The sequence below is a fragment of the Etheostoma spectabile genome, unplaced genomic scaffold (assembly GCF_008692095.1).
Source record: "Etheostoma spectabile isolate EspeVRDwgs_2016 unplaced genomic scaffold, UIUC_Espe_1.0 scaffold00569915, whole genome shotgun sequence".
Classification (NCBI taxonomy): domain Eukaryota; kingdom Metazoa; phylum Chordata; class Actinopteri; order Perciformes; family Percidae; genus Etheostoma; species Etheostoma spectabile.
This window is the reverse complement of record NW_022605421.1, coordinates 1-7,292: the sequence shown is the minus strand read 5'-3', so window position 1 is coordinate 7,292 and position 7,292 is coordinate 1. Positions and strand designations below refer to the sequence as shown.

General features: G+C 43.2%; 1 non-coding gene across 1 annotated transcript; it reads left to right on the top strand.

The window, feature by feature from the left end:
* The first annotated feature begins 369 nt into the window (after positions 1-369).
* Positions 370-450, top strand: trnal-uag (transfer RNA leucine (anticodon UAG)). The gene has a single exon. It is a non-coding gene; the product is annotated as a tRNA-Leu (tRNA).
* The last annotated feature ends 6,842 nt before the right edge of the window (positions 451-7,292 follow it).

Sequence of the window (7,292 nt, the reverse complement as noted above, 5' to 3'; positions counted from 1 at the left end):
GAGGTATTTCAGTGAAGTCTTGGTCTTGGATAGTTACCTTGCAATCTAAAACTGTATATCCTATTATCTCTGGAACAATAGTTGGCAGTTGGAGGAGTAATGGCTCTTTACAGTGAATATGCAAAGAAGATGTTCATAAATTCAGCCCAGGTAAAGCTCAGCCCATATTCACACAGACCTAAACCTACTTACTTAATGCTGTTACAATATTCTAAACTCAACAATGCCAGAGAAAAATGACAAAAGTGACAACATTTTCCAATAAAGTATTGGCTTTTTCCTTGCGAAAGTTTTATTCCAATGACATTGACAAATATACCGTTAGTTACGGTCCCTGTGTGTCTCACGATGTGGAGAACTGATACATGCAGTAGTGTGGCCGAGCGGTCTAGGCGCTGGATTTAGGCTCCAGTCTCTCTGGAGGCGTGGGTTCAAATCCCACCACTGCCATCTGCTGATGTTACTAGGTGGAAGACAAACCATACGTTGACTTGAATTTGTATCTGTTACATTATACTCTTATGACATAGCTTGGTGAAGTGACTGAAGTCATATTGGCACGTATTAGACTCCTTGCTGAATCTGTTGTTTTATCTTTACTGGCAATTCCCTGTTTTTAAATGAACCCCAATCTTAAGTGTTCAATGTGAAATACTCATTCATCAACAAAATTGTCGATAACTATGACGGGGCGCATACGCTACCCCTACCATCCAAAGACTGAGACTGCAGTATATGTATATGCCCGTATATGTTTAACGTGTTCATATGTTCTGTTAATTTTCACAATGTTTAAAATCTTCAGTTAACCTAGTCTCTCCATTTCCCCACAGTAATCCTCAGCTTTCTTGTGCGCACATTTTAACATCTAAAAATACGGCGCCATTCCTCGCCTAAAACAATCTGAGTCATTCCGTAAGTGAAAAGGAAACTCACATCTACAAAGACAAACTTGATAGATGTGACTCCCTGATGGTCTAGTGGCTAGGATTCGGCGCTCTCACCGCCGCGGCGGGTTCAATTCCCGGTCAGGGAATGGTCAGGACTTGACAGATACAGATGTAACATTTGAAAGAGAAACTTTTTGGTTAATAGATATGTCAAATTCTTCTCATTAGTTTAACACTAGAACCCCAACACTTTTAAAGAGTATCATTTCTTTAATCAGACCCCCGACAACTGATGTATCCTTTTGTCGTCTTTGATGGTCATAAATACTTCATCTGAAATTATGTCATAATTCATCTAACAATTATTTTCCTTTTTCAAACAGTAACTAAACCCCTGACCAACATTTTTTGCCTGATAACCAATGTATATGAGTGTCAAGTAAAGTTATTGTTGGATTCAGGTCCAAATGTGGACATTTTAGTGCAATGCAAAGGTGCATAACAGATTGCTTTCTACTTACCTGGAGCGATGCAGAGCAGGGGTGGCCAACTAGTCAAGGAACAGCAAGAGACTTGGTATTTAAGACTACAAACTGACTACGTGACAGATGTGTAATCTGTCATGTCCTGCCTTCTGAAGCTCTAGCCAGGCGCCATTCCTCTTCACCATCTACACCACAGACTTCAACTACCACGCAGAGTCCTGCCATCTTCAGAAGTTTTCTGATGACTCTGCTGTGGTTGGATGGCGAGGGGGACGAGGCTGAGTACACGCTGTGGTGGGGGGACTTTGTCACATGGAGTGAGCAGAACCATCTACAGCTCAACGTGGCAAAGACCAGGGAGCTGGTGGTGGATCTAAGGAGAGCCAAGGCAGCAGTGAGCCCTGTTTCCATCCAGGGGGTCAGTGTGGACATGTGGAGGACTACAAATACCGGGAGTGCACTTAGACAATAACTGGACTGGGCCAAGAACACTCAAGCCCTCAACAGGAAGGGCCAAAGCCGTCTCTATTTTCTGAGAAGGCTGAGGTCCTTCAACATCTGCAGGACGATGCTGAGGATGTTTTATGAGTCTGTGGTGGCCAGTGCTATCCTGTTTGCAGTTGCATGCTGGGACAGCAGGCTGAGGTTAGCGGACGCCAACAGACTCAACAAACTGATCCGCAAGGCCAGTGACGTCGTAGGGGTGGATCTGGACTCTCTGTCGGGTGTGCAGAGAGGACGCTGTCCAAACTACATGCCATCTTGGACAATGTCTTGCACCCACTCCATGGCTTGCTGCTCATCACAGGAACACTTCAGTGATAGACTCATTCTCCCACAATGCACCACAGAGCGCCACAGGAAGTCATTCTGCCTGTGGCCATCAAACTTTATAACTCCTTGCTCTAAGACACTCAGAGAGGTTGAAACTGGACAATATTATCTGTATATCTGTTTTGTGCAATAACTGGCCTGACATGTGTGCAATACTCAACTGCTACAATTATTACTATTATTATTATTATTAATACTATTATTATTTACTTTTTACCATTGCAATTCTAAATAAATGCATCTAATTAATCTTCTTATTATATATATATATCTTCTATAAGCTTCTTAGTAATACTTCAATAAAGTATTTCTGAAATTATTGTTAATTATGTAATAATGTTATAGTAACATTCTTTTAACTATGTAAATACCATACATGTCCACACTCCTTATATTTCTTTGTTTGTATTTCTACTCTGATATTTATACTATTGTGCAACTGCAACACAGAGTTTCCCTTCGGGGATCAATAAAGTATTTCTGATTCTGATTCTGAAGGCAATTAAAACTGTTAACATTTGGTCTTCATTATCTTTGTAACGGCCTTAAGCTTCCCCTGGCAAATTGTATTGTATTATGTTCATTATGTTTGTATTATATACTTTTATATGTCATTAGTGTTCTGTTTCCTATTTTTGCAATAAAGATGACATGAAAGAAAAAGAAAAAACTCACTGCTGAACAGCTTGTGTTTCATAAATCACATGTGTGGCTGCTGGCTCTGGGAGGCGGGGCTTAGGCTCCCATTGGATGTTCCTATCACGGCATGAACTCTTGGAAAGGGAACGTGATTGGCTACAACTGGCCTGATTGGCGTGTTGATGGCCAATGAGAGCTGTTTCTAAGATGGCCGCTCAGAGAGATGACGCAGCGTATTTGGCGCTCCACAGTGGGAGCGCTTGCTGGACGTCGGGGGCTGCCCCGGGGTGAAAACTAAACCGGAAAAGGCGGGGATAGTTTGATTGTGTAGGCAGCAATGAGGAATACAAACATACCCAGAAACACGGTGCAGGGCGAGGAGACGGAACGAGGTCGGCACGTGAAGTTAGCGCAGTAGTTAGCACGGACTCTACAGGACAATACTCCCAACCTGGATGAATTCTTTACACCTGGGACACTTCCGACTACAGGATATTTATAAACCAGGAAAGGACGGGCGGTGAAGGTTTAGGAGCGCCTACAGGTAGGGAAGCGGCATCATTTTCTTCTGTTCCGTTTCATAATGATAGCCACTGGCCAGCAGCACGAGGCTTTGAACGCAGCTTTGTTCCTTTGATGTTGATCCGGTGTTATGTTTCTTCTGGTTTTTCCACCTCCAGGGGCCTGTTGCACAAACCAGGATAAGGGAATAAGCCGGGATATAAAAGATGTCCTGGATGAATTGAGCTTTGACTTGGTTGCACGAAACCAGGTTAAATTAATCCCAGCCAAGTAACCATGGAGATTTATTCTTTGCGGCTAGCCTGGTCCGGAGCAAGGCTAGCGAGGCTAGCTTCACCTCCTCGTACTTTCCGTATTATATGTAGGCTGCACGATTATGCCCAAAATGATAATCATGATTATTTTGATTAATATTGTGATCACGATTATTATCACGATTATTTGTTTTATTGTCACATAGGGTATTTATAATTGCTTTCACATCCATATTATGCTACACTTTTTATGTTGAAGTTGTATGTTGTATAGACATACAGCTGCAACACATGGAAATGAAAATTATCTGAAAAAATAGCCTAGGATATATATATATATTAATAATATATATTATATATATCTATATAATATATCTATATATATATATATATATAAAAAGTCTCTGATAAAGCTTCTTCACTTGTTTTCAACAATAAATGATAAAAAAAAAAGCTGGGGGGAGGGGGGGGGGGGGATGCAATGGATGCTACTCAAAGACACGGCTGACTCATTAGAATGGATGGGGGGGGAACATGGACGTACTCACAGAGAGACTGCTGACTCATTAGGAATGGATGGGGGTAGGGCTGCACAATTAATCGAATTTAATCGCGATCACGATTTGGACTTCCCACAATCAAATTTGCGTGATCGAGCGATATTTTTTTATAACGGTCATTCAAGAACGCTCCGGGTTTTTTGCAAAGCCAATCTCCCGCTCCATAAAGCCGTCTGCTCATGAGCCAGTCAGAGTAGTTCACTGCACCCCGTGCAGCTAAGTTTCTAGATGTAGACAGTCCCAGAGGACAGAGTAGCGTGAGGAAAACTCAACAGATAGCAGTCGGTAATACGTCAGTCTCAAGGTTACCAGTTTACCAGTAAACGCAACACTTTGTCCCATTTGTTGTTTTTCAGACAACAGCAGTGACCAGTGGGGTGCAATGGATGCTACTCACAGAGACGGCTGACTTATTAGGAATGGATGGGGGGGGGCAATGGACGTACTCACAGAGAGACGGCTGACTCATTAGGAATGTTGGGGGGGGGGGGGGCGATGGACGTACCACAGAGAGACGACTGACTCATTAGGAATGGGTCCAGCTGGTTTCGTCTCCATGCTGTTTCTCTACGAAGACAGGTTTGTCCCTCATATTTAACAATATACAGCTGTGTTAATAACAATTAAAATGGACCAATGTCAGAAGCTTGACACCGGCGCTGTTGCCGCTCTGTCTCGTTGCTGGGGAGCCTGTGTTAGTGAAGGGGGGGGGGTCTGCGCGGAGAGTAAGAGGAGAGAGAGTAAGAGGAGAGAACCAAACAAAGGCACGGCTTTTAAGAAGAAATGGGTCATGTAACGTAAAATCATATAAACTATATTGATATAAACAATGTTGCTTTGTTTATGGAGATGCAGCGGATCGACCTAGAGGAAAAATATTACTCACGCCCTAGAGATCTGTGAGCTAACAGACACTAACTAGCACCCTAGAGCCCTGTGAGCTAACAGACACTAACTAGCAACCTAGAGCCCTGTAAGCTAACAGACACTAACTAGCACCCTAGAGCCCTGTGAGCTAACAGACAGTAACTAGCACCCTAGAGCTCTGTGAGCTAACAGACACTAACTAGCGCCCTAGGAGCCTGTGAGCTAACAGACACTAACTAGCACCCTAGAGCCCTGTAAGCAAACAGAAACTAACTAGCACCTAGAGCCTTGTAAGCTAACAGACACTAACTAGCACTCTAGAGTAAGGCTGCACGATTATGGCCAAAATGATATCACGATTCTTTTGATCAAAATTTTGATCGTGATATTTGTTGATTTTAACCAAAACAAATTTTATCATCACGTAGGCTATTATAACTGCGAGAAGGAGTGTGATGGACGCTACTCACAGAGAGACAGCTGACTCATATGAACAGGTCCAGCACGGTCGAATGGCGGATACACGTCGTGTGTTATGAAATGTCTGTATCGTCACTGCGCTGCATTTTTCTGAACTATGATATTCTGGCCATGGGTCAGATCTCTGGCCCAGGTCCTGGTCCAAGTCCAGCAGCTCCGTCTCCACGCTGTTACTCTACCAACTGAAGTTAGTTAGTCAATATTGTGATTACGATTATTATCGCGATTATTCTTTGTTGTTAACTAAACAACTTTTATTGTCACATAGGCTATTTAACTGCTTCACATCCATAATGTGCTACATTCTCTTATGTTGAAGTTGTATGTTGTATAGACATACAGCTGCAACACATGGAAATGAAAATTATCTGAAATAAATAGCCTAGGATAAGTAAAAAAAAAAGTATTTCTGTGAAAGCTCCTTAACTTGTTTTCAACAATAACTGATTAAAAGAGCTAGGGAGAGGGGGGGCGACGACGACGTACTCACAGAGAGACGGCTGACCCATTATGAATGGGTCCAGCGGGCTCCGTCTCACACGCTTACTCTACCAACTGAAGTTAGTTGCATTCAATTTTTTCTGTGTTCTTCGCAGTGCCGGCCGCGATAGCAGAGTTACCAGCGGAAACACTGGTACAAATACAGGTTTGCCCCTCATACTTAACAATATACAGCTGTGTTAATAAAAAATTAAAACTGTGGACAAATGTCAGAAGTGTGGACCAGGCCGCTGTGTGGCCGGGCTGCGCGGAGTAAGCGAGAGGAGAGAGAGAGAGAGAGAGAGAGACAGTACGGCTTTACAGATGACATGGGTCATGTAACGCAAAATTAAACCATATCCATATAAACAACATTGCAGCGGACGGGAGGACATTAGCACCGGTGCGTCCCAGAGGAGCTAACAGCTAACAGACGCTGACTAGCACTGGTCATTGTGTTGTCTGAAAAACAACTGACGAGACAAAATGTTGCGTTTACTGGTAAACCTTGACCGACGTATAACCGACTGTTATCTGTTGAGTTTTCTTCCTGTTATTCTGTCCTCTGTGACTGTCTCCATCTAGAGACTAAGCTGCACGGGGTGCAGGGGACCTACTCTGACTGGCTCTGATCAGACATGATGGTTTACGGAGCGATAGATGCGTTACACAAAAAACCGGAGCGTTCTATGAAATGACGCCTTTAAAAAAAAATCGCTCAATCACGGAAATTTGATCGTGGGAAGTCAAAATCGTGATCGCGATGTTAAAAATTGATAAATTGTTCATCCTTGCCCTAGAGCTTTGTGAGCTAAAAGACACTTACTAGCACCCTAGAGCCCTGTGAGCTAACAGACACTAACTAGCACCCTGAGATCTGTGAGCTAACAGACTCTAACTAGCACCCTAGAGATCTGTGAGCTAACAGACACTAACTAGCACCCTAGAGCCCTGTAAGCTAACAGACTAACTAGCACCCTAGAGATCTGTGAGCTAACAGACACTAAACACCAACTAGCACTGTCACTGCTGTTCTCTGATTAACAAAGATGGGACAAAATGTTGCGTTTACTGGTAAACTGGTAAACCTTGAGACCGAAGTATAACCGACTGCTATCTGTGGAGTTTTCCTGCCGTTACTCTGTCTCTGTGACTATCTCCATCTAGAAACTAAGCTGCGCGGTGCGGGGAATACTCTGACTGGCTCATGATCAGACAGTGGTTTACGGAGCAGTAGTTGGGCTTTTGCCAAAACCCGGGGCGTTCTATGAAATGAAAAAA